The sequence below is a fragment of the Lepeophtheirus salmonis genome, chromosome 6 (genome assembly GCF_016086655.4).
Source record: "Lepeophtheirus salmonis chromosome 6, UVic_Lsal_1.4, whole genome shotgun sequence".
Lineage (NCBI taxonomy): Eukaryota > Metazoa > Arthropoda > Copepoda > Siphonostomatoida > Caligidae > Lepeophtheirus > Lepeophtheirus salmonis.
In genome coordinates this window covers 24,885,647-24,912,990 of record NC_052136.2, presented here as the reverse complement: position 1 = coordinate 24,912,990, position 27,344 = coordinate 24,885,647, and positions in this window count along the sequence as shown.

Below are 27,344 nucleotides of genomic sequence, written 5' to 3'. Positions count from 1 at the left end.
ACATTTTAATATGAAAAACTTTTTAAATACTTTTTATAAGTTCGAAAAATGTCTGTCAAAACTCTTTTATGCAAAATAGCTAAAAATGTATTTTTCGTATTTTAGTAATTCATAGATAATTTTCAGACAATATAATAACTTTTCCGCACTACCTGTAATCGAATTTCGAAAAAAGTAGAAAATCATACCGCTCTATTGTACATGCATATGTTACAGGTAATATGAAAAATCGGTCATTTTGTAAAATATCCGATTTTTCACATTGTCCGTCCATAAAATTTCCTATAGTGGTCAATTGTCATTTTAACTTCATTTTCAGGGTCAGGTGAAATGATCGTTAAACAATTCATTGATCATCAATTTGATCATTCAGGATTTTTATTATAATTGAACTTCATTTCAAGCAATTAGATATTTCAGTTTATTTTCTTTGAAATTTCTATTGTATTCACACAATCAAAGTATTGTATGATAATAAATATTCACGAGAGCCTCCATTTTTTTTTACAATATAAACCTCGGCCAACAGGTTGTACAGGTGGACAACTGGTCCCTAAGGGGGGTTAAAACCTATTGTATGCTCTATCCTGAGTATCAAGGACTCCTTCTAATATATACCACGACCCTGTGGTAACGCAAGTTACCGCCTTGTGGAGAAGAGGGATCAATGCCTATCGCCACTGCAATCCTGACTATCAAGGATGACATCCTATCTAATAAAAGTTTACATTATAATTGTTGATCCTATTTGATAATATTTTAACATACACTGTTGTATATTTCATATAAATTGTATTAGTTTCTTCAAAATAGGCATAAATAAAAAACTTATTTAAATATACTTTTCAACATAAAATTTAATAATTTAAAAATCAGCTATTACGGCATTTGCTAATAAAGAGGTGTCCCTTTTTTTTGCAGATGAACTTGGACTTTGACGAACTGTCATACCTCCTCAATCTCCTTAAACGGCCTTGATGATAGTTGAATAATCCTGTTTGCTTGTTCTTCTTGCTTGTGATTAGCTCCTCTCTGTTGCACTTGGCCGTCCTGAGCAGATTGTCAATGTGAGCACTTTAAATATGTCTGATCATAATCCTTTTCTCCCATGGTAACAATGGAAGGTTCTGAAGCGTAGCATTTAAGGCCGCAGATGGAACAATTTTCTTCTCCGGATAAAGATATGATACCAATTTTCTGTGATCAACCATGTTCTCTCTATGCCCTCCACTTTGGTTCTTTCATGATCTATATTTCCCAGAATTGTGATGGCGATAGGTTTTGATCCACCTGCAAAACCTATTGACCGAGGTATATTTTGTGAATAAAATGGATTCTCTTGTCACAATTTCTTAGCATATTATAGTTTGATGGTCTGAATGAAATATAAATTACGATAAAAATTGACAAAATCATGTATATATAGCCTTTTAATGTAATGGGCCGCCTTGCCACTTAAAATATTTTAATGGGCCGCAGAACCTACTAAATTAAATTTATTGAAAAGTAGATATATAAAATAAACTAATAAAACAAGTTTATTTCAATTTTAGACCAAATATAAATAAACGGCAAAGTTAATTTTTCAAGCCCAAACTGCTCAAAAAAGTTTATATGTGTTTTGCACATACACCTTGGTTTTGATGATATTACGATAATTTTGCTACAAAATACTACTTGAAGTGAGAATGAGTGGTAGGCCGCAACTAAACATTTGGGGGGCCTGCAATCTATAGGTCGGACATCCATGCACTAGAGGATCAAATTACTTGAAATGAAATTGTATCTTAATCAAATCCTTAATGGTCAAATTGCTGGGAATAAATTGTTTGATATTCAAATTACTCACAATCATTTTACCTGACAATGTAAATGAAGTTAAAATGACAATTGAGCACTTTATTCGAAATTTTATAAATTGCCCGGGCATTTTGCAAAATAGCTAATTTTCCACATTGCCCATAACACATATACGTAACTCTATAGACATATAAATGAGTCTATAGAGGTAAAGATTGCAGTGCATTTTTTTTTTTTTACTTTCTCAAAAGTACGGTTCTCACGTATGTACGTTTTTGTATTATTTTGAAAGTAAAATCAGTTATAAATTATGCTCATATATTCTTGAATAGCAAAAAAAATCAAGGGATTCTTAGAAAATTAACGGAGAAATACATATATAATGTTTTCCTCTTTTAATTTCTAAACTTAGTTTTTTCATTACAAAAAAGACATCTTTAAATATTAGTATCTTTGAAGTAATTCAAAATGTCAAACCGTATAATTATACATTAGAGCAGGGGATTTAAATATATACTTAATGAAATACATACAAAAGACTAATATTAGTGAAGCTTTGAATAATGTCTCAGAACGTGCAATGGAGCTTATGAGTTAATAGATATTACAAGGAATAAATTTATGAATTAAATAAGTAATTAGAAAAATCAAATAGGTCTAATTGTGATGTGTGAATGTTGTGGACAATACATAAGTTTTCAATTTGGATAGCAAATCATGCCTTGGAGTGTTACTTATATTCCTAATTATAGTCACTCTTTCAAAAAGGCCAACCATTTCCCTTGGGATAGGATAATGATACTAGTTATGTTTTCAAGACACTCATACCCGATACCATGATTGATAATTTGAAAAGTCAATGAAGCTGAGACCAAGACTTAGTAGACTTGACAATTCCAAGAAAAAGACCAAGAAAATATGATATGTCATTTTCTAGTATATAAAGTAGAGATAACTTACCAAAAACTATGAACTCTCCAAGAACTGTAGACCAATAAAATAATATTCACATTCGCTATTATTAAAGGATTTTTTTTTTTTATAATTGACCAATTGTAGGAAGTAGTGGCGTAGCCACCAAAAATAGTGCTTGAGTTTGTCGTCTCTCTACCAACTTTAAAACAGTTTCAAGATATATTCGAATATATTATGTTTAATTTAATTTTTAGTTTAATCATGAAACATATTCTCTCTTTACAACTTTGCAAAAGACAATTCTGCATAATCCATCGTAACGAGGCAATCTCATCACCTTTTTTTCTGAGAGGGATTCAAGAAATGAAAAGGCAAATCAATGGAAATGTTTCTTTTTCTTTAGAAGGAAATGTATATTCCTAACGATAAATAACGTACAACTTGCAATTTGTAAAATCTACTCGTAGAAATTCGATACTAAGATCAAGACTTTGGAGGGTCGAACCCAATTTCGTTATGAATAGCTAAATTACTAAAGGTTACATTAGATTTAAGTGACTAGATATAAAGTCAGTCAATTTTGATTTACTTACACTTTTCTTACATTTTTTTAACTTGTAATTCAATTATTACTATATTTATACATTAGAAAAAGAACCATATGAGTAAATAACTTGTTAATAAAAATGAGATTGAAATGAATTAATAAAGAAAAAAAGGATAACTTTCCTAATAAATAAATATTTGATTGATAGCAATCGTGTTCCCATATACGACTTATTATATGTACAAGTATATAGGATGTAAGTAGGTAAATTACACATGCTAATGTGGAATAAGTGGATACAACATTGAATTTAGATTTTATACTTTGTGTCTGAACGAAGGTGATATTGCGATTACAAGGACGAATCTCAGACAAGAATCTCATTTGTGTGACTGACTCTAGCGGATAGAGTTATTTTCAATTTCAAGGACTCCAACTCGATATTAGTTTGTTCATGGACATTTTAGTCCTTAAAATATGTATACTCGTATATGTATGTATATATATATTTTTTTTCGCATGACTTTTTTAATTTCAGGGTCAATTGACTTCATGCACTTTTGAGGTAATCATCAAAGCTTAATGGAACGATGAAATTTTGGCAACAAAACAAAAAAGCAGGAATAAATATGTTATAAAAATGAAAGAGAAAGGCAATCAACATAGGGAATCAATTGGTAGGAACTGAGGTAGTCCACAATTGATGCTGATAGTCATTTCTATGCAAGTCCAAGACAAATTTATTTTATTTTTTTGAGAACCTTGGCATTTAATATGTACACAAGTATGATAAAAACAATAATAAAAGACATAAAAAAAAAACAAGTTTTGTTGAATTGTGTGTGTATATGTTTATACGCTCTGAATCCGGAAACACATATTTGTTACTCACTTTTAAATACATAATACATATAATTTGTTCATAAAACAAAGTTATTTTGGTCAAGTGAATGCATGGTTCAGGGACTCTCTTTTACAAGGGAAGGAAGGTGGAGTGTTGTACTCACTCAGGGCATGGATTCCCTCTCGCTCTCTATTAGTACTACATAAATGATGACCACTCCTTCACGATGGAATACAAATAAACTATGTCCATGTATGTTTGTTTTGACCTAATTCAAACTGATAACAATAACTCAATTTCCATAGTGTTCATTCTTTTTCAGCGAGTATTAGTTTTGGCAAATGTTATTCTTTTCAACTTCAGATTAAGATCTTGAAAGAGACGCATAATACTTACAATGCAGGGTTTAGGACGTAGAGTTTCACAGAATATTTTTATGAAAGATTTTTATCCTTGATAAAATTGATTTTATCCTACAATGGTTATTATATGAAGAAGTCGCCGAAAAGAGGCTCCACCAAATAAATATTGTCTGGACATGAATTCGAATATTGCAATATACGATTAAATCCTGATTAATTTTGATAACTTATAAATTTATGCGCATTATATGTAATATCATTATCAGTCGAAGGTAGTCAAACTGTATGGGTCATAAATGACATCCACTTTTTAAAGAAGAAGATATAATATGCGCATAGTCTTCTTTATTAAATGTCAAACCACCCCTTTAGTAAAAATAATTATAGGACCTGTCAATAATATTTAAGGTACATAATTATATTTAAAGACACTTTAATGATAAAAATACGGCTTCAAAGTTGGTAATTATTGATTAATTCAGATAACTAAGTTGTCTGTCAAAATTATATAGTGGATGTTTGTAGGACACATGTATTTAAAATAACATACTTGAATCATTATACATGAAAGCAAAAATTGTTTTGAATAGTACAATTGTATAAACCTAATAGAGATGCATCGAATATCCTTAAAAACGGATGTGATTAAGCTGGTATTGAAGTTAATACCAACATTTGAAATTTGTGAATGTGATCATGAGAATTTATATATTTGTAGATAGGAACCTGGAAAAAATGTTTAATGATGAATATAATTCGTTAGTTCGACACATCACTAGTACAAAGTACTATAATTATTGAAATAGAAAACTAACGGTGAATGCATCTATATACATGTATGAGGGATCGACCAATAAACACAAGGAAGTGTTTATTGTCCTTAACTTAATAGTTTTCGATATCAATTAAAGCTAATTGATATGTATATGTGGTATTTTGATTAATAATTAATACCTTTATTTTTCTTATTCAGGACATTACACTTTGTATTACACATAGTATTAATATGTAACTACATGTAATATGCAGTTAAAGACAAAAAAAGAAATTGTAAAGAGTAAGTGGCTTTGTATGCTAAAAAATAAGGAAATATTCAGAAATCAAAATCCCTACATATGTATTGTACAATATGGTGCTCTTATTAAAAATATATAAGTAGATTTAAACGAATTTACGTGTCAAAATAGAAAAGTGGGTTGAAGTTCATCGTACTACAACAATGGCCTACATTGCAAAGAAGAAGGAAGAAAAACATACACACATACACAACATTCCTTAACCAAGAGGAGGGAATGTATCAACTCAAACAAATTATACAGGTATTTCTCAAAAGTTTTTTATAGATATATACATTGTCACATACGATATTTTGTTCAATAGGTGAATTAAATTTGCACATACGTAATTGATATTCGATCGATAAAGTTTATTAGAAAGACATTATTCTAAATAATCAGATATCAACGTTGCTTAGTCGAGTTAACAAATCAAAGGCATATTCTAACTTACGTCATAAGTGAATTAGATTATTCACATTTTTGACTTTTTAATCGGTATATTACATTTAATAACGATTCAATAATGGATAATAATTGTAATAAACAAAAAAAATTGCGCTCTGATGAAGATAATGATATGGAATTTATCTAATCCTTATAGAGCAAATTGACGACAAAGAGAAAAATAGTTTTATATTAAGATAACCAAATAATTATAAATGGCGAATAAAAAATGACGTGTTAATGTTTAGTAAATAAACACTAATGATCAAGAATGTCTGTAATTGACGGCTACGATAATTCACCAGTTGAAGAAATCAGAAAAACCTTATACATTATATTGTACATACGGGCAGAGCCGACGCTAGGATTTTTCTTTAATAGGTTTATTTCCGAATCAAATATCTCCAATGATCTTTTTTTTGCATTTCCATTTTCATCATTATATGAATAATAATAAAATTCTGACACAAATGATATATGGGGGTGCCCCCCCCCACACATACACATCCACGTGGCATTTGCCCTACACTGGGTGGGGGGAGAGAGAGAGAGAAATTAAACAATCTAAATCTTCCTATCTTGTTTCTTCTTCCCAAACAACCAATCAACCAAATAAACTACTATTGCACATGTTCAACTCATACACAGATAATAAATTCAAACCAATGAAAATAAAGGTTCGTTGAACTTGGAATAGACTACATACTTTTAGGGTAATTTGTCTCTTTTTCTCGCATAGAGCAAATTCACTTCCATATTATACTTCATACACAAATGACACTTTGATATATTTTGTGACCTCAATAGTATTTAGATCACACTCATATCCATTAAGAATAAATATAACACGTTTTTGAGATCCGAACAAAGGGGGGCAAATACTTTAATTTGATATATTATGTATATGTAAGGTGTAGCAAAAATAAATCCATTATTTTTAATGGTTTATTTTTATCTTTAATTTTTATTCCATAAATGTTTATCTCCTGGGCAATCAAAACAATGGCTACATGAGTGTTGGACTATAAGATTTCCTTTATTTTACCCACATTTTCGACAATGACCTTCCAATACCTTTGATATTAAAATTACTGGAACGGAATCGAGGAAACCAAACGTGTTGTGATTTGCTGTTACAATATCAGGTCCATAAATACTATTCACATTTTCGGACGCCTACTAGAAAAACTATCAAATATGGCGAATTCTCTTTCCTGGTGTCCATCTTTGATGCGAGCTCAAACAATCACAAAACTGTCGATGCAGTTTTTGTAATACGAAATCTTATCTTTTCAACGTCATCTAGTCTAAACAAATTTCAATTAAACAACGCAAGATACACATTAATAAGGCCATCTATCGGAAAAATAATGGATTTATTTGTACTATACCTATTATGTATGTAAATAAGCATTAATACAGATGCGGGGTTGTAATCAGCGGGGGATAAGGGGTGAGGACCCCCATAATATTTTCAATAGTAGTATTTATCGAGCCTATGAACGTTTGGTTATCTATAGTTTCTACAATCACCCCCCAATAACAAAGTCGTGATGACGGATAGGTCCTCAATACCTAAATATTTGAAGAATGCGGCTAGATGTGACTTGGTATAGAAATAGTATGGCACAAGTGCTGTATTTTTATATACAACTTGTTTTTTTACTTATAATTATGACATATTTGATTAGAAAAGATCAATGAACCTCTCTCCTTTTATATGTACGTATGTATGAACATAGGTAAAGTGAAAATGTATGAATTTAAGATGCTAGAATGGATGATAAATAGCTGTCTTAGTAAAAAAAAGTATGTATGTATGTTTTATTATCCCATTATCTAGCCTAATAAACAATATTTTAGATGCTTGAATAAATAAGAACTGCAATTATATATATGTGTAATTTAATTTCTTAATTGATTAAAAAAACATACATTTCACATCAGAGCCACGTGATTTTTAGCATTCACCCTGTTTTCTTCTTTTCTTTTTCCCCAAAAAGAGATAATTCTACGTTCCTCCAATAAAAAAATATAATGAATGACCCATTCAAGAAGTAAATATTATAATAGTTCGAAAAGGGGTAAGAAGTTCTTGGAACAAATGTACCTTATAACATGAAGTTGTTATACGAAAGTACCAGGGGTGTCCACAGAGGGTGGGCTAGAGGAGCTGAACCTCCCCCTCCCCACCCCCACCCCCAAAAAAAGGAATTTTTTCGTTTAGTAGAAAATTTAATAGTTGATTTTTTCATTTTTCAAAAAATTTAATATTTTGAGAATAGGATCTTTGAATTTTTGTCCCAAAAATGTTTATTTTTTGAAAATAGCTATAGATTTTGAAGCTTTATTCCAAAAAGTTTAATATTTTATGAATAGCTGCGGATTTTTGATTTTTTTTCCCCCCAATAATTTTAATTTTCTTATTTTTTTCAAAAAAATAAGAAAAACCAAGCTCCCCTCAAAAACAGAAATTAAGTACATATATATAATCTTGCGGACGCCCCTGATTACAAATGTAGAGCTGCTTTGTATCTATGTACATATTTCGATTATGTATGTACCTATAGCTACTACATAGAGACTATAGGAAGAATTTCTATTTAACTGTACTTTTATGTATGTATTAAAAAGGGTTCCACCAAACAACAATCATCCCCTTCAACGTGTGGATACTACATAAAGGAAATAATAAGCAAATTTCTGTTTCTTGTTTTTCTCTCCTCTTAAGAAAGTTTTTTTTTTTTCTTTCTTCTTCTTCTGGTTGTATTAGATTGAAGAAACAAGTTCTGTTTCATCCTGAAAGCTATAAATGAAGATAAAAAATACAACAATAATAATAATTTTGTGCATCATCATGGATGCTTGTTTCAGACCGGCCCCACACAGGTCAGAAGAAATAGGTATAGCAAAACTTGTTGCTAATCCGCGCGACATTTGCAATGTAATAATTTATAATATTTTTAACAAGAGTGTAGTAAACACAGAAGCTCATCCATCAAAATATATCCCTCAGAGGTAGTGAAGCATCTTATAAAGTGGCGTCCTTCTATCTTGGGTACTTTTTTGTGGGAGCTCTTCTTTTTATAAACAAATCAAATATGCATAAACTTACAAAACATATGGGAAGAATATGTACTTTTTTGTTGTTCTTTACCCTTGGTTATGTATTATGAATGTATGTATGTATGTATTTGTGTATAGATATCTGTATGCTGATGATGTTATTACTTATTCTTTATTTACCTGGATAGGTATTGTTAGGTCATCGCACTTATAACTGTAGTTGATTTCTTCTTCTTTTGAACTCGTTGTAGAATGGTTAAAAAATTGCATATTGAATAGAGCCTGTTAATTTAGTAGAAATAAATGTTTGAAATCCCTTCCGTCCGTCTCTCTGTCCGACCAACTGACTCAGGATGTTTAAAAAAAAACATACTGGAAAAGAGGTTGTTAGCCCAAGGAAGCTTGTCTAGCTCTAAAGATCCTTTCGATCAAGGATTATCAACAGTTTTTGGATATTACCCAAAATGAGATGAATAAATCATCTTACAGGGCACACTAAATAAATATTGGCATTAAAAATGGATAAACCTGCACATTCCAACGGCCATTGGGCAGAAGTGAAAACGGGTACTTTACCAGTTGAAATACAACATCAAAAATTATCGAAATTTGAAATCTTTGAGCAATTCTTTGATCAAGTCTCCGATAGATTATTTTTTTTTTTAAATAATTATTGCGGCCCGTATGAAATTCCCTTATAGGCTGCCTGTTGAGAATCTCTGCCTTAGATATTTAACATATGGCTACTGGAAAATGATGTAAACTACCCATATTTTTGGGACTGACATTATTTCAAAATAGATCTTTTTATATCTATCGACCCCTGGTATTGTTGGCGGTATCAACATCATGCAACTTTTCAAAAAGGAAATCATGGAACGATAACTAATTGTACCCAAATAAATAAGTGTGTGTATTGTAGATCAATATGTGCACGTATGTATGTAGTTCCAAAAGATCATATTATTTAATTTGGACAACACACCTCCTTCTCTTTTTTTCTTCTTCATTGATAGAGATAAAATCTCTGTTTAATTTTGTCTGAAGTACGTACTTCAGTAGTAGTGACAATGATTCTACATTTATTAAGAATCATGATTAGGATTTTTATTTTCGAATAAAGATAAAATAAAATACTCACTCCAGATGAAATATCAGTGTTTGTCATATAGAATTGCCCTTCAAAATTGATTTCCAAGGGACAGAGGAGGGGAGAGAAAATAAATAAATGTAGCATGGTAGATGATAATGATGACCTTGGGAGGTAACGTAGATAATGGATAAAAGATAAGTAGGCTGGAATTGTACTTGATTGTTATTATTATTTCACTATGTACTCGTACAACACGATTGTGCAAGATTGCCTTAGAGATGCATACACCCATTGTTATACAGATGATAAATTATATTTTCTTAAAATTGCCAAAGTCTGTTTTCCTGTCATGTACACATTATACTCCTACATATTTTCTTTCCAAGGAAACTGTTCTTCAAGGTCATGTAAATAATATAATTTTTATTTTCTTCACATAAATGAAAGTGCATTTCAAGGGAAAATATGGGATTTCCTTATAAATATACTTACATATATGATAGCGAAAAAGAAGAAAAAATGTATGGAAACAGTAGAGTCCTTGTACACAAGTGCCAAGTTATTAATTAAATAATTAGTATGTGTATTGATACATATACTTATTATAATTCCATATTATGTGCATAAATGCAAAAAAAAAGGAGGTAAATTTCCAAGAACCAAAATATTTTGTATTTATAACTTCACCCAAAGTTAAATAAATAAATAAATATGGATAACGTTTTTATCGAATGGTAATTAATTTTTGTACAAAATTAAGAAGACAAATAGGATACAATATATTTCCACCCTTATTTAAGCATAAAAAAAGTTTAAAGGTTATAGGTATGGTTGTACAATGTTCCCGTATGATGTATGTAGGTATATAAAGTCCTGTATAAATCAATAAGTTTGTATTCATATAATGGCAATAAGAAATAAAAAACAAGTTCTATTACTATGCAAAAACAAAAAAAAATATTGTAGTATACATCCAACCATTATGGTACATTTATTTAACCTTTGGGAACTAATTGTCATGCTCTTAAATTCAATTTTAATCACACTCAACCTCTCCTTCAACACTTTTTTCTTTTTTGTTCCAAAAGTCAATCTGCAACTGCTCTTCTTATCTCTCCTTCTTATAGACAATTAAGTGTCTGATTTATTTTATTTTTTTCAAACACCTCCCCGTTATAGGAGCCAGACATATCCACTTACGTTGATGATACGACAACGGTTTTTTCTCTCATTTTTCTTCCTTGGTTCCTTCCTTCCTTCAAGGATAAAATTTTGAGGAGTGTTGTCAATTACATACATATATAATATATATCCTCGACGTCAGACAAATGAATCCTTTACACCATGTATCGTTACTCGTTTACCAGGATATTTGTATTAGGAAGAGTGGCAAAGATAAACCGGGATAGGATATACATAACACCATATTATCAAACATATTCCATAAATAGATTGCATACTTCTTAATTTAAAGACTTTTTCGACAAATTTCCATTCCCATATCCGTGTGTCTAATACATAATGAAGGTCATTTTATTTTATTAAATTATTTCTTTCGCTCAAAAGATTCCAAATCTATGTTATTTGCTTATCATGATGATAAAAACTTAAATGACATACCGAGTGCCGCACTGAAATTTGAACTCTAGATTATTGGGAAATTGATAGGTTCTGGTGAGTTTTATGGAGACGGGCATAAATGCAGTTAGATACGTTGAACATTTCATAACATTGTGTAGAAATTTCATTTGTTTATCTTTTTTTTAATTTACCAAGAAAATTGCGTTTAAACGTAACAATCCTGTGAAAATTCACGCGCCTCTTGATTCAGGAAATAAAGTCTGAAGGCTCCTTTGGGTTTGAGATAGCTTATCGAATGATGATGTGGTCCTAAAACAAAGCGGCTCTCCTGCCCACACTACCAATACTGCTTAGAAATATTTGACCAAGATCATCAATTTCTGGCCAAATGAAATATAGCACCGTATTCACCCGGCAGTAACCCTTTAGACAACGCCTTCTGGTCTTATTTAGAGTACAGGGCCTGTAACATCAGGCACTAACACATCATGGTCATAAAAGCCACTGTAAACGAATATTTGGCAAATATATTCAAATAATAAATATAATATAGCGTTATAGCTGGTCTCCAAATATTTTTGGTATATCTCTAGTGGCTATGGAAATATATTTCATTAAAGTTATAAGTATTGATTGTACAGATTTCAACGTTGCATCCGGTAGATTGTCACATTTTTAATCCTTATTAAAATAAAGATACTTATCACAATTAATGGATTTTAAATTATAATATAACGACCTGTCTCGTTGTCTGTGACTGCGGACCTCAAGACTGGGGCAAGTTGTCACATTTGAATAGGGCAATAGCAAGTTAAAACAATCAACCATGCAAATAAATTTAAAAATAACTGTCTATGACCAAAATCCTACAAAAAATTAAGTTTGCAATTTGTGAATAAGGCAATCAAATATCAAGGGGATTAATTTAAGGTTGAAATAAGGTAGTCATAGTAATTAAAAATATTTAAAAAGAGTCTGACAATTTGCCTCAGTCTTCCTACTACACAGCTGGTCATGATTCTTATACAAAAAAAAACATCAAAGAATATCAACATAATCAAGATGTTCAACAAATTAAATGGAATGCGATGAAAGAAAAATAAGTACATAATATGTTCTAGACTGAATTGTAGCCACCTTAATAAAAGCTCTATTCATAAAATACATACTTACACAAATCATTTTTAAAACTAAACAAACTCGTTTTGCTCAAACTCGAACTCATTCAAATAATAATAATAATATACCAGACAAGACGTGATGCTTCTATGTGAACAATTGTTATACATGCATAGAACTTGTAACTTGGAGTGTGACTTATCGAATTTTCCATATAAATGTCTGGAATAAAATCTGCTGATTAATACTTACTATGTAAAAATATTATTTGAGATCTATCCATCATTTTTTTGTCTTTCAAAAGTGACACAAAGGTTTTTATTCTAGTCGGATTGTGAAACAGATTCCATACATGTGCTTAGATGCATAAATATGTACTAAAGGGTCCCTTTATACGTTTAAAATGCAATTTATGAAAGGAGTATTGGATACTGTAGAAAATAGCTGTCCTCGTTGGAGAACATAAAATTTAAGATACGTTTCTCTCACAACCAGCCATATAGTCGTTTTTGACGTCCCAGCTGCCTTGACCACTCTTGAGCTGGGTATTTTGGTCATTGCAGCCCCTATTGCAGCCTTTTGGATCTTATTGGATGGGCAATCAGATACAAACTTGCAACAGTGTACTTCTCTTAACTCCATACGTTTTCAGGTATGAAAACGTCCTTGACTTTGTCAACATTTGCCAAGATAGCTTCAACACGTCCAAGTTTTATTTCCATTTTGGTTCGTAACTCCGCTTTCCAGGTGAAGCTCCTCGTTTGAATGCCTTGTTATTATTATTTCTGATCAAACATGACTGTAACAGTTATATTCATCAAAACGTATCATAAATTGATTTTTAAACGTGTCAGGGAAAACATAATTTTGGACCTTAGCACCATCAGAGTAATACCCCAGGGAATAAGAATAGTTGAATTAGTAGCATCTGACAGCTTATCTCTCGATAAATCCTAGTATATGGTCACAGCAAGCAATTCAATTTTGAATCCGTTAATAACACAAAATCAACTTTATCCTTATCTCAAGGGCCAACTCGATGTCTGATACCAACCAATTGGCATAATTTGAAATATTTATATAAGCCCTTTTCAAATGCATATGGATTGCCCTTGTAGGTCTTAGGGTTTTCAAGAAATGACCAATTTTATTGGGCAGGTAAATTTTCTGCGTTTTTTATGGGCACTGTACACTACAGTGTACATACATTTTTATTTACTTATAATTCGTCAAATATATCAATAATTATAAGTTAAAGTAACTTCAATGAGACCGTCATTGACTTTAAGGAATTCCCATTCGTAATTACTGATGATCAAATCAAACCTTTGCACAAAATAGTTATTAGAAAGACAGCAAAGATGGAGGTCATGAATCTATTAATTAAACAACTTTTTGTACCTTTGAAGGTATTCTTTTCAAAAAGAGATAACTTTCTAATGCAAGTATTTTTATGTCAAATATTTTATTTTTTCGTCTTTGACGATTCCACAAAGACAAAAAGAGCCGTTCAATTAAAATACATATTTTTAGTACTATGAAATTGAAAAGTGGGTGGCTAATCGATCCATGAGAAGGTCAATTTTTTGAAAGATAAATTGATTCAATTCTGAATTCTTGTATTGCTTTTAATGCTGTTATCTATATGCCTATAGATATGATCATTTCAGTAGATATAGGTGCATTGTGCATACAATGTGAGTAACAAAAGATTGGGAGCGCACCAGCATACATGTGAGTTTGTAATCTTTCTTTTAAGCATGAAAAGGGATTTATTCAGTTCATAAGTACTGTATTTATAATATGTACTACATTTATATTAATAAAACAAAGTTGGTTCATCTGTATGAATGTCTGAATATACTAAGACAAGTCAGCAGCTATATAGTTCCTCCTGATTTATGTCATAAACATATTTCGATCTAAGAAATAACTATGTAGTCGTATTAATGAAATATTGCAGGCGTGCGCATAAAGCATCGAACATATATACGAGGTGCACTGTATATAGCGCTCCCTGATATACAGCATATACATATATCTGATATAAGAAATAATAATGTAGTCGTGTTAATGAGTTATTGCAGGCATGTATACATGTTTGTTATTGGTCTTTTATGTACATCATTTTTATGTTAATGAGCAGTCTAAAAACTAAATTACTCATTGATATATATATTGAGTAGTTATATGCGAGCGTACTTATGAAAAAGTAGGAATACAGTAATGATTTCTTGAGAAGTTTTCTTATATATTGTTAGAGCAAAATTTGTCTTTTAGCCGACCCTAACTACTACGGACAATACGGGGTACTACCGCTAGTGTGTAATATATTTTAAAAAAGTATCTCGGCCAAAATTCCGTTATTTCTCAGGTCATTCAGCTACCAAAATCAATTCATTCATTGAAAACAAGATCGTAAAATACTAAATAATTAAATGTACATATTATGGAACTAATGCCTATGTACTACACACAATTACAATCTTATTATGATCGGCGATGGATCTGAAGTTTTTATTAATTAGACTAAATAAATCCAATCATGGAGATCTTTAAGGAATGATGAGTAAATTTATTACATAATTCGTGCTTTGGGTCTAACAGGTTATACATACACGGCACACATACATATTATAATAATGGTAGTACATTATTATGATTCTGGTTAGCGATGTTTACATACACAAACATTCATACAAAGAAGTAAAATGGTAAACTTATAATTACCATCATATTTTGTATCATTATTCCATGCTTTTGTTATTACTCGCATTATTATTATTTATAGGATTTATAGTTAAAAGCATTTAATAAAATACATAAACGCTAGATATGGATAAGTATCTAGCTGGGGGCATACTCTAAGTATTATGGGGACTAAATACATATGTACATTGGGATTTAAATTGTTTATTATAGGTTAACTAAATGAAATGATTACAAAGGGGAATGCAATGATAAAATAGGATAAAGACGACACAAATAAACATGGATTCCACAGGTCAAAATGATTATGGATTTTTACTCCATCTTGTATACATTACATACATATCAACAACTATTCACAGTGTGTTTACCTGCATTAAGGAATAATGAAGAAGTACCAAACGTATTAGTGAAACTCAGGCTTAGGCATTACAATTTGTAAGGTTATTGTAAACATTTGTGTCAAATTGCAGACCAATTGAGGCCCATTTATCCTACTGCAAAGTGATTGAACTGTTTCTCCCCATCATGGTTACACAAGAAACTAGAATGGGCACTCAGTAGAGTGCAAAACCTCCCTCTCAAATCAAATTCTGTTATGTATTTCAATGTATCAGATTTTTTTATCTATTCGTTACCTTGACCTCTCAAAATTTAAGGGCCTCTTACTGTGACTATATATAATCTTCGTACCAAGTTTGATTAAAACCCATCAGTAACTTTTGCCGTAAGCCTGGTGACCAACAGACAAACAAAGAATTAGGGGAAAAAACTTTTAATTTTGTTCATGTCACATGAACGACTAATTTTAATGAATTAAAATTTGACAGCCTTTTCTTTTTTATGAGTAAGAGCTTCGGTGCCAAAAATATTTCCACTCTATGATAGTTGAATTGCATTGTATCGTTTTGGTATGCATTTAGGTAAGTTTTACAGCTTCAATTTAAAATGTAGCAGACAAAAGCTTCAAATTTGGCATAGAATATTATATATCTACAAAGAACAATATCTAAAGAGACTTGACTGAATAAAAAATTTCTTATACCTAATGTACGTATAATATTGTACATACGTTTCATTGTACAAAATGACTACTCTCTCTTGAAATTACTTTTATTAATATTTATTGTTTTAAGATCTTATTACTTATTAATTACTATCAGTCAATGAACCCTTCGTGATTTGTTTTACACGATTTGATAAAATTCTTATTTGAGAGGTACAGATTCTACTACATACAACACTCTAAATATGTACATTACAACTTAACACAATAATAATAATACTCATATTCTTGGTCTCCATCAATCAACTCGTAAATGAAAGAAGGAAGAAAAGGAAGACTGACCTTAAATCAGCAATAACAAATGGTACAAATAGTAAGTCTATCATGCCTAATTATATAGATATGTATAAAGCAAAGTTTATCAATATGTGTAAACGTGGATAGTAAAGTCATTTTTGAGTGTATATTAGGGCAAGGTAGATACTTTATCTAAGAAATAATCGAGTGTGTGTGCGTTTCATAACAAAAAAGAAAAGAAAAGGGAAGTACATTGTATAAATTTAAAAACCCATAGATATTCACAGAAGATTTAATTAAATTTCAAGTATTAAATTTTGTAGAAAAAAAATTCAAATATTAAATTTTCCTGTAAAAAACAAAAAAATCCTTAATTTGGGGGGGGCTACAGCTCTTTCAAACGGCTCCCTACGGACATCCCTGAGTTATGTATCACTTACAAAATATAGCTCGAAATCTAAAGTACCCCAAGGGGTATGTGTACCCACATTTGAGATCCACTGTACTAGGGTAACCATTATTGAAGTTATTATGAGGTTTAGCAACAGACGTATGTAAGCATATTTAGTAAACAAGTTTTTTATTGTTGCCAACCTGAACAATGTTTTATTTTATTTTCTCAGGCTGTTATCATTATTATTTCATTATTGGGAAGAGAAGGTACAAGTATTGAGTAATTAAGTGTGAATGTCCATATGAAAAACGAAAAGTACAAAGGATTTCTTGGGGAGTTATTTACTATAACAATAAAGGAAATCTATATTATTAAAGCAAAGTTTATCGTTTGTTCGTAGAAGCTTAATAACTCCGGGAAACCCCAGGTACACACACTAGTACTTGTATAAAGACACATTCTCTCTAAAATGTCAAATAATCATTTTAATCGGAGAAGAGCGGATAATTATGATTTTTTTAAATATATAAAAAGTTTATTAGAAATCAAAATGCATATTACGATCTGTAGTACAAGAAAGGCGTTAAATACGTTCAGTCTTTACAAAATATTGACAATAGTTCAAGGGGGGGCGGGGGTATTGGCTCTATAGAGATGATTAAATTGAGTAATAGAGGTAAGAATGCCCTCTAATACCAAATTATTTTGTAATTATCTACATATGTAGAGGAGTTAATGTCACAATAGGGTATATTCGTTGTTTACTTATATTAGTTTGTAAATAAAGAAACAGAGAGAGGCGCCGTATTGCGACAAAATACAACTCCCTGAATGATAATATGCATTATCAAATAGAAGAGACACCAGCGCCTACTAACAACATCATTGTTCGAGTTCAAATAACTGATTGGTAATAAATGGAATATTCCCTAAAGGATAATGATCAGTTACACATTGTAATCAAAACCTTAAAAGACTTTATATCGACGATGAATGCTTGTGTAACGGATTTAACAGGATATATGCTTATAAATATTATGTATGTAATTACAGTTAAGTTTCTATTGATTGAACGTTAAAATGACATGTACAATCTATACGAATACATAATATATGTATGTATAATAATATGTACAACCAATAATATTACTATACAAAATAGTGTTGTAAATATGTATTAACATGCAAACAATAGTTGCAGACACAAATGGATGTGATTTTTTGATTGACTAAGGACAATGGGAAGCCAAGATTTCTTAAAGGCTATCACAAAAAAAAAAAAAAAAGAAGGAAATTCATGGTAATTCTCATTTCTAATCATAAGGATTGGATTGATAGGGCAATATTAAAACTATAAATACCTAGATGTGTTTAGAGGAAATATGAATAATTACAAGGACATAGTAAATTGTAAAATATATTTTTTTAAATGTTCCTTTAATGGGTGAAATGGAGTTGCATCAATTAAGTATAAGTAAACATTATAGAAACTGTGTAAAGTGCGTCTTATAAGCTGGTCCGCGGTGCTAGTATCGTGAAAAAAAACTCACAGAAATCTAAAGGATAATTATGACTGAAAATATTATGGAATGTGAAAAATCAAAGGAAATCGTCTGTTAAATTACAAGTAAATGATGTTTCCTAAATAGATAATAGCTTCCCTGAAGATTCACGTAAAAAAAAACATTCAAATATTAATTGAAGAAAATATATCGTATTGAATTACCTCTTTGAACAAAAGTTGATAAAATTATTGTTATTGATGAAAATACTCTAAATGATTGTCCATCCCTTAAAATCAACGTGAAAATAATATTACTCAAACAGATTATGGGTATGACAAATAATAAAAATACTTCAATACATTTTTTTATCATTTCTGACAATTTTATAGTCTGCATTAAAAGATTGGGCCCTACAGAAGTGTTAAAGAATCAAAGGTAAGTAAATGAAATTCGATTTCTTAATTAAAGTCTAAACACACTCTCCATGAAATTGAATCAAAAAAGATTTTCTAACTCTTGGACTGTACACATAAAAACGTACACTAGCCTCGTTAATTAGATTTGTGTTTAATAAGGATGAAGCATTTTAAAGTGACTTTTTTTAATTTAAGGGAAATAAATATCAAAGAGAACTTATTGATAAGAGGGTTAGTTGCAATAGTTCTTTCCTTTTTGTCGAAGATTTTGGATCAAACCCTTGACAAGTAATGGCAGAAAATCTACTAAAAAGTTCTAGGATTTTTATATATTTTAAGCATTGTTTACTTTTTTGAAATATGTTAAACCAGGCTTGTAAACGGAACGAAAAATTGAACTGTGTTCCATGGAACGTGCTTTCAATGAATGGAACGCTAAAAAGAAATAAAATCGCCATGAAATCCTCAGTTTTCTATTAGCACATTCAAACATAATTACACAATACTAAGATATTTTCCATTCAAGAATGAAAGAATAATATTAACATCTTGAGAAAATAAAATAAAAACATTGTTCAGGTTGCCAACTACAAAAGACTCGCTCACTAAAATACGGTTACAAGCAAATATATATGCACTTTTCTTTTCTTTGAGTGTACATAAAGTTCGCTGTTGAACCTCATACCAGGTCAACTTTGTTATGTTATAAAATGTACTTCCCTTTTCTTCTCCTTTTGAATATGAAAACGCACGCCCACTCGATTAGATTGTTCTTTTTAAGATCAAGTATCTCGAAGTCATAATTAAGGGTGATAATTTTGGTAAGAATAGAAAAGCGTGCGAGGAGAAGAGAAGAAATACTTATGGCATCATTGATTAAATAATATACATCTTCTTCTATCAATCATGAACGTTATCATTCCCGCCTTTATTATTCAATATTAATATAATAATATTAGATGGGGATAGTCGATAGAGAACTGAATAAAATGCAAAAAATAACGTCGCCTTCTGTCTGGATTTCTGAAAATGGAGGCCTAGGAATTTGGAAAATACTTGCCAGATGAGAAACAGATGGTTTGTCGGATTTGCCTTTAGTCCCCTGTGTAGAATTAAACGCCACTCATTATCCTCATCTCATAATAAGAGTATCGATATTTATCTATAAAATCAATTTAACGATGAATACATCAAGTCAGACTTTAACTCTGATCTCATAACGATGCTTATTGCATGTAATATAACCTTATCCATTGTTAATCATCTACGTTCAAAAAATTTATGGAGAAATACAAGGGTAAACATATCCCTTCCCGAGGAACCATCATTAAATTAATGGAGGATGTTGTTACTGATGTCATTTATAGAAATACATATAAAAATGTTTTGAGTCATCCACACCAAATGACGATCAAGTTATCAGTAAAAAGTATTTACGAATATCGAAATGGAACTCTGAATTTTGTACTATCTCACAGTAAGTATTCAATTTTTTTTTAAATCTAACCATAAAATATGATTCTATTTTAGCTAAACATATCAAGAATTATGATACACAACTCATTAAATAGTAAAAACAACTGCTTAAATGGTCACAACAACGGGGTAGTAGCTTTGGATGGTTCGTAACTAGTTTGTCTGAGACTAGTTTCTTCACTTAAAGACTTGGGTATGATCATTAGGTTTTCCAATATTACATAGTCAATAAATATTACTTTTTATCACTTAAGGCTTAGCTATGGTTGATGGGCTCCAAGAAGTGGTGTTCAGAAAACTCATAAAAGACAAAACAACTGTTTAAATGGTCACAACAACTAGGGTAGTTACATTGGGTGTTGCATTATAATTAACAATTGTGTATATCCTTCATGATAATAGTATGTTGTTATATAAGCATACCTAAATAACGGGGGGAAATCTTTTTTGATGCTCTTAATAGGGAGTAATATCGCCGGACATAACTACATAATTAGCTTTTGCTCTAAATCTTTACGATGAATTTATTTCTAACATTTTTTTATTAATATATTTATTGTCTAATTTTATGATTTTGACATTTACTTTATTATTAATAATTAGTTAGATCTCATCGGTAGAGATATATCTATCCTGTGCACAATTGTAAATAGCAACTTCCACATGAAGAAAAAGGGGTGATGATCTTTTTGATTAAACTTCAAGTCTGGCTTGTGTTTTGCAACTGAATTCCGATGTCAGAACAAGAAAATTGTATTTGGATCAATCTATTATTTCAATATTCTGTATTTATAATTTATTATTATTAATAGTTATATGATTTTAATTGTTTAATTATGTATATTTAACTTAAATGTTTAATGGTTTATTTTTTAGTATGTAGATTATATTTAATTAAAGCCTTCTTTTTTAAACTTTGAGCTTCAAATATATTTCAAATACTCTACTTTATCGTTTCATTAGCTATTATTCTGAGAATAAGGTTCATAATGAATTACAATTTCATGGTGTGTGACGTTTTCAAATCTACTGTAACGGATAAAAAACGTCGAAGTCAATTATACGTAGTATATCTTCATTAAACATTTTGCTAATAAATACATTTGTTATACCCTCAAAAATCATAATAAGATGATAATCACATCAGTATTTTAAACAATGGTACCATATGTCTTTTTTCCCCCTCCTCCTTGCACGCGTTTTTCTCTACAATATTATCAACTATAGTCATAATATACACTCAAATCAGTGGCACCAAAACCATCAGGTCAAGTTATTTAAGCAAAAGTTTCCTTTCCGCTAAAAAAATTTAAATGTCATAATTTTCGTGAAAAAAAAAATCAAGTTCCAATTAAAAAAAAAGATATACTATTTGTTCAAATTTAGTATCTTGTGAAAAATTTAAAAGTTATAAATTAAACACAGAAGAACTTTGTTTCTTCTAAAAAAATTATATGTTAAATCTAGCAGTTATAAAAAAATATGGTAAAATCGTCAAAAAGTCCAATGACTCAGCCCCCTCCGAAGAATTAATAATGCAGACGCCCTGATGACGTCACCATTATATAATTGAACCCCCCTTCCCCCCACTCAAAAATACGTTACGCCCCGGGTGTCTCACACATTTAAACAACCAGAAATACTTTGCTTTATTAATGAAGATTACAATTACTCCATCTAATCTAGGAGTTGTCTTTTAAGTCCATATTCCTAATATATTATATATATATCCTTCTCTAGGAGCAACCGTGTATTGATCTTACACCCATTAAATTCACCAGAAGAATTTCTCCTTAAACAAAATAAATATTGAATTGAATAAACGAATAAATATATCCACTGTAAACTCAGACTGAAAATAATAAATTACGCTCATTTAGTTATGAATACTTGAACTGATCATGGTACCTATAACCATAACAGTTTTAATATCATGTAGGATGGTAAATAGGCACATATGTACATATTGTTGCTGTTTCCAAGTAGAAAAAAAGAAATTCTGTTGTTTATCTAAATACAATAAAATATTTTTACCCATACAATATACCTATGTTCATAAATAAACTACTTCCAAAAACTCAAGCCTTTATTGCTTTGATGATGGCTATTATTACTATTTATTTTCATTTTAGTATAAACAGGATGAATAATTAACTTAGGAAATTTCTTCATTTTCAAAAGAGTCTATTTTAAAACTATCAAAAATAACAAAAAAATAAATTTCTTGGAACTGGTTTAAAAGAGCAATTTGAAAAATATGTAAGTTGTTTACACACAGATAAATATGTTATGTGTTACTGGGAGAAGCTTTTCCATATTTTCTACATATATTTTAAACGTACATAACATAAATGACTGATCTATCTCTTTTTTTTTTTTTTTTTTTTTTGCGAATTACTTTTGTAGAGATTTAAAAAGAAGAACAGAGTAATATTCTAAAGTGTATTTCCCCCCCCCCTTAATTTGCCTCATCCTTGCATTACTTCTCAGTGATTATGTACTCCTACATAGTTTCTTCATTTAAATTTAAATTGTTCATACATTTTGACCAAATAAAATAGCTTAAATGTATACAACACTTAAGTAAGTAATAGTCTGGGAATCCATACGGAAGACTTCACCCCATAAGGTACAATAGGTTTGACCGCCTGTACTTACTAATGTGACCTAGAACAGGGATGGGATTTTTTTTAACTTGACCCCCCTCTCTTGAGTAGGCCTCCAGACAGTTTTTTAATCATAAGGTAGATGATAAAAAAATTCCCTTCTGAATATTGAGTCCAGCCCCCCTGTCCCCCCAAAAACCGTTGAGTGTATGCTTAATTTTACGCCATAAACTACATGCACAAAACTTGTATCAATGTAAGTATATAGTACTATCTCAGGGCATCCTAAAAAACTAAGACGGAAAACCAATATTCGTTACGGAAAATTAAGACAGAACCCCAAAAAAGTGTCCCCACCCTCTAAGTTAAAACAATATGTTGTTAATGCTATATCAGTACATTATAAAAATCCCCCTTTTTGTGATATAAATGCATAACTCAGACGCATGTAGTTCTTGGAGATATATTTTGAAAATCACTCTCTGCCTATCATACCTTCACGGATCGTGACTATATATTGGCATTCAATGGAAAAGGGGAAATAAGACCACTAAAGCTCCTCCAGAAAAATAAAGAAGCACAGTCAGCTTATGTCAGATGGAGTCAGCATCCACTATTGCGGAGTTGAAAAATTTGTGAGTGATATGTACACAAAGAAGAAAATTACATCTATAAATGAGGTGCAGATTCAGTTATTTTTGGACAAATACAAACCAAAGAACTCTGAGGAAGGAACCACATGTGTGAATAAGTTGGATGACAGTTTTTTACCACAATGTTCAAGATCACTACTCCAAAAGATACTCACACTAGTTAGTATAGCTTGCGGGCAATTCTTCAAAAAATCATTAGATCTTGATTGCACAGAGGCAGACCATTCTATAAAGCGGTTTTTTTTAAATTCTTATTGTTTGGATCATCGACAACCTGGAACCTCGAGGTTAACCCCATGCTCATCAAGAGAACCATTGAGAGGTACGAAGAGACTCAATCTATTAAGGACAGACCCAAATCCGGCAGACCACGATCAAAAAGGACGCCTGGAGTCGTCAAGGCAAGGTTTGCAAGAAATCCCAGGAGGGCCCTCACCAAGATGGCCAACTATTTCATCATGGGTTCAAAAATAATGAGGAACCGTATCCAAGATGACCTTGTGTTTTATCCTTACAAATTGAAGAGGCAAAAGCACTTGTCAAGCAAGGTAAAGGTATAAAGACTGAAGGGAAGCAATGTCAATCTTTAGAAGCTGAGAACTGGCACGACTACCAACATTGTGTTCAATTGTGAGAAGATTTTTACTGTGGAACAGGCTTTTAATCCCAAAATGATCGGATTCTGGCTAAAAAAAGGTGAACTGGGTAACCATGGAGTCAACAAAGTGCAAAAGCCGCAGTTTGTGATGGTTTGGGGGGGCCGTGACTGAGACAGGGATGTCCCCATTGGTGTTTGTGCCGGCCAAAGTGAAGATCAAAGCCAAGGAGTACATCATCAACGTTCAGGAGGAAGGCCTTGTTCATTGGTCCTCACAACAATACCAACAATACTTCCGGCTGTGGTCAAGGTTAAGGGTGACCATTTTGAATGAAAGTTATGTCACATGTTTTTTGAACTTTTCAACAATAGTAGGGACTTAACAAAAGTTAATTCCAGTTCAACAAATCAACATTTATAATAGTAATAAGAAAAATTTATAAATAGTGTAAGTTTTTGTGGGTCATTGTATTTCGGACCCTTCCTTACTAAAAGGAGCATAATCAGTTGGTAGTTAGTTAATTATTTCTGGACTATACTAGATGTATTTTCAATGTAATAGTTGGCAATTGTTCAATGCTTAATAATATATAATTTAGTGTCGTAATAACGATTCGTAATTTTGGAAGAGTCACCTTCAAAAAGGCCGACAAATACTTCTACTGAAAAAGTTATTGGAGGCCTGTGCCCTCCTTGCTCCCTGTAATTGTAGTTCAACCAATGAAGGTAATAAAATATTTGTGTATTTACAAAAATTTGCAGATTGACAAAAAAATGATCACAATGTAAATTTTTATCTAAGAGGATTAACTTCAACAGATTAAAAAACAAAAAGAAAGACATACCTTTTTAAAATTGTTGGTTTTATTGGATCTAATTATACAATAAATATATATGTTTTATGTATATTGTTTATGGTTGTCCATAAATTGATGATTTATTGAGCTACTTTTTAATATTGTGCAAAGAAAGATCTCCTCGTAATGCATGTATTGTATTCAGTTAGAGGGGGGAGGTCTATGAATCATAAATTTCAATACAAAAACTGATTATTGTATATTGAATTTCCTTTATCTTAGTAAGTAAAAACACACATACATAAATATATGTACGTATGTAGTTATTAGTTAGTCTCTAAAATTAACTGTGTAGGGTAGTCCGGAGGGGGTGAACTGAAACCTGCAGCCCCCCCCAAAAAAAAAAAAAATAAGAGAAATTTTGCTTTTTACTAGAAAATTTAATATTTTTTTCAAAAATTTGAAATTTAATTTAATTCTTGGAAAAAAAATTAAAATTTCTGTGAATAGCTATTTTAATAATTTTTCTCGAAAAAATTTAATATTTAATTTTTTTGGGAAAACAGAAATTTTTAATTTTGGTGAGCAGATGTGGAATTTTGAAAGTTTGTCCCAAAAATTTAATTTTTTGAGAATAGCTATGGATTTTGAATTTTTTTTGAAATGTGGAATTTTGAAAAAAAAATTCGGAAAAATTTGATTTTTTGTGAATAGCCTTGGATTTTTGGGAAAAAAATAATATCAAAAACGTAATTTTTGAAATTTCTTGCTTAATATAAAGAGATTTCTAATTTTTACTAACTGTATAAGAACCAGATTTGAAAAGAAAAAAAACTAGATTTACTTTAGAACACATGACTTACGTATTAGTATTCAACTTATTGTATTACATCTTATTTATCAACAAACAAATTGATTTTTTTTCGTCTCTTGTATGGCATATGTATAATGTGTTCTTCTTCTTGGACAGTTATCATTCCAAGTTCAATTCACTTTTTCATCTCCTTTTCAGCATTTTTTAAATTTCGTGATGTATTAATTACACTGCTTAACAGCAAAAATGGATCAAGAACAGCTAATGCTCAACTTCGTAGAGTTTGATCCCATAATTTCAAATATAGCCTTATTTTTTCTCTTTTAGTCTCGTGGCCTTCAGAAAGTGGCAACACATTTTTTCTTATTTTTAAAATGTATGCATCATACTTTTAACTCGAGTTATCTTTCTTTAAAGTTGAAAATATGTGATTTTTATTCAAAGGCGCATAGCTTCAAGAAAAATATATTCAAAAAGTTTGATACTTGTTACTAGGAAGTTTAAGCTTCAATTGAAAAAAAAGAGCTACCCCAAAAACGCACTAAATCGTTGTCAATTTGAGGTAAAGCCATGACAATATTTCAAGGATAAAACTCATTTTTGAATTGATAGTCAATTGATTGAAGTCAATGGCCTAGCTAGAAGAGAAGAAAAGATAGAGAAGGGGAGTGGTAGAGCTTACAACGTGTGAAATGCAATCCCTCTTACGAATCCGGGATCGGTGTTCATCAATGTAGAGGAGATCCCTGGCAACGAAATTCTCGCTGAGTTGCATCTGGATAGTAGGATTCGCTACGAGGACACCCTTGAATCTCCGTCTTTTGGAATTCATATTTATTCAAACTCTGACACTTTAATCTAGCAACTTATATTATTGAATTTAACACTATTTATTGTTTGTTTTTAGCTTAAACCACCCTTTAGAAAAGGCATAATGAAGATATGCAGTTAAAAATGATCTTATATATAAAAAACAATATATATTTATAATGTATTTCTTCATGCTTAATTGGATAGATGATAAATAAATATTCAAAGAGGTTCAACTTACTGAATCCGTCATTATTTCTTCAATGAGTAGGTAATTCCACAATTACTCCTAAAAATATATATAAATATGTTTGTATATATTATATCTATAATGTATTTATGTTAATAGTTCATGAAATAAAGACAAAAAAAACGTTATTGTTTTTTTCATATTTAGCACTAAACAACTTATAGTAGGTGTAAGTTCTTTCATA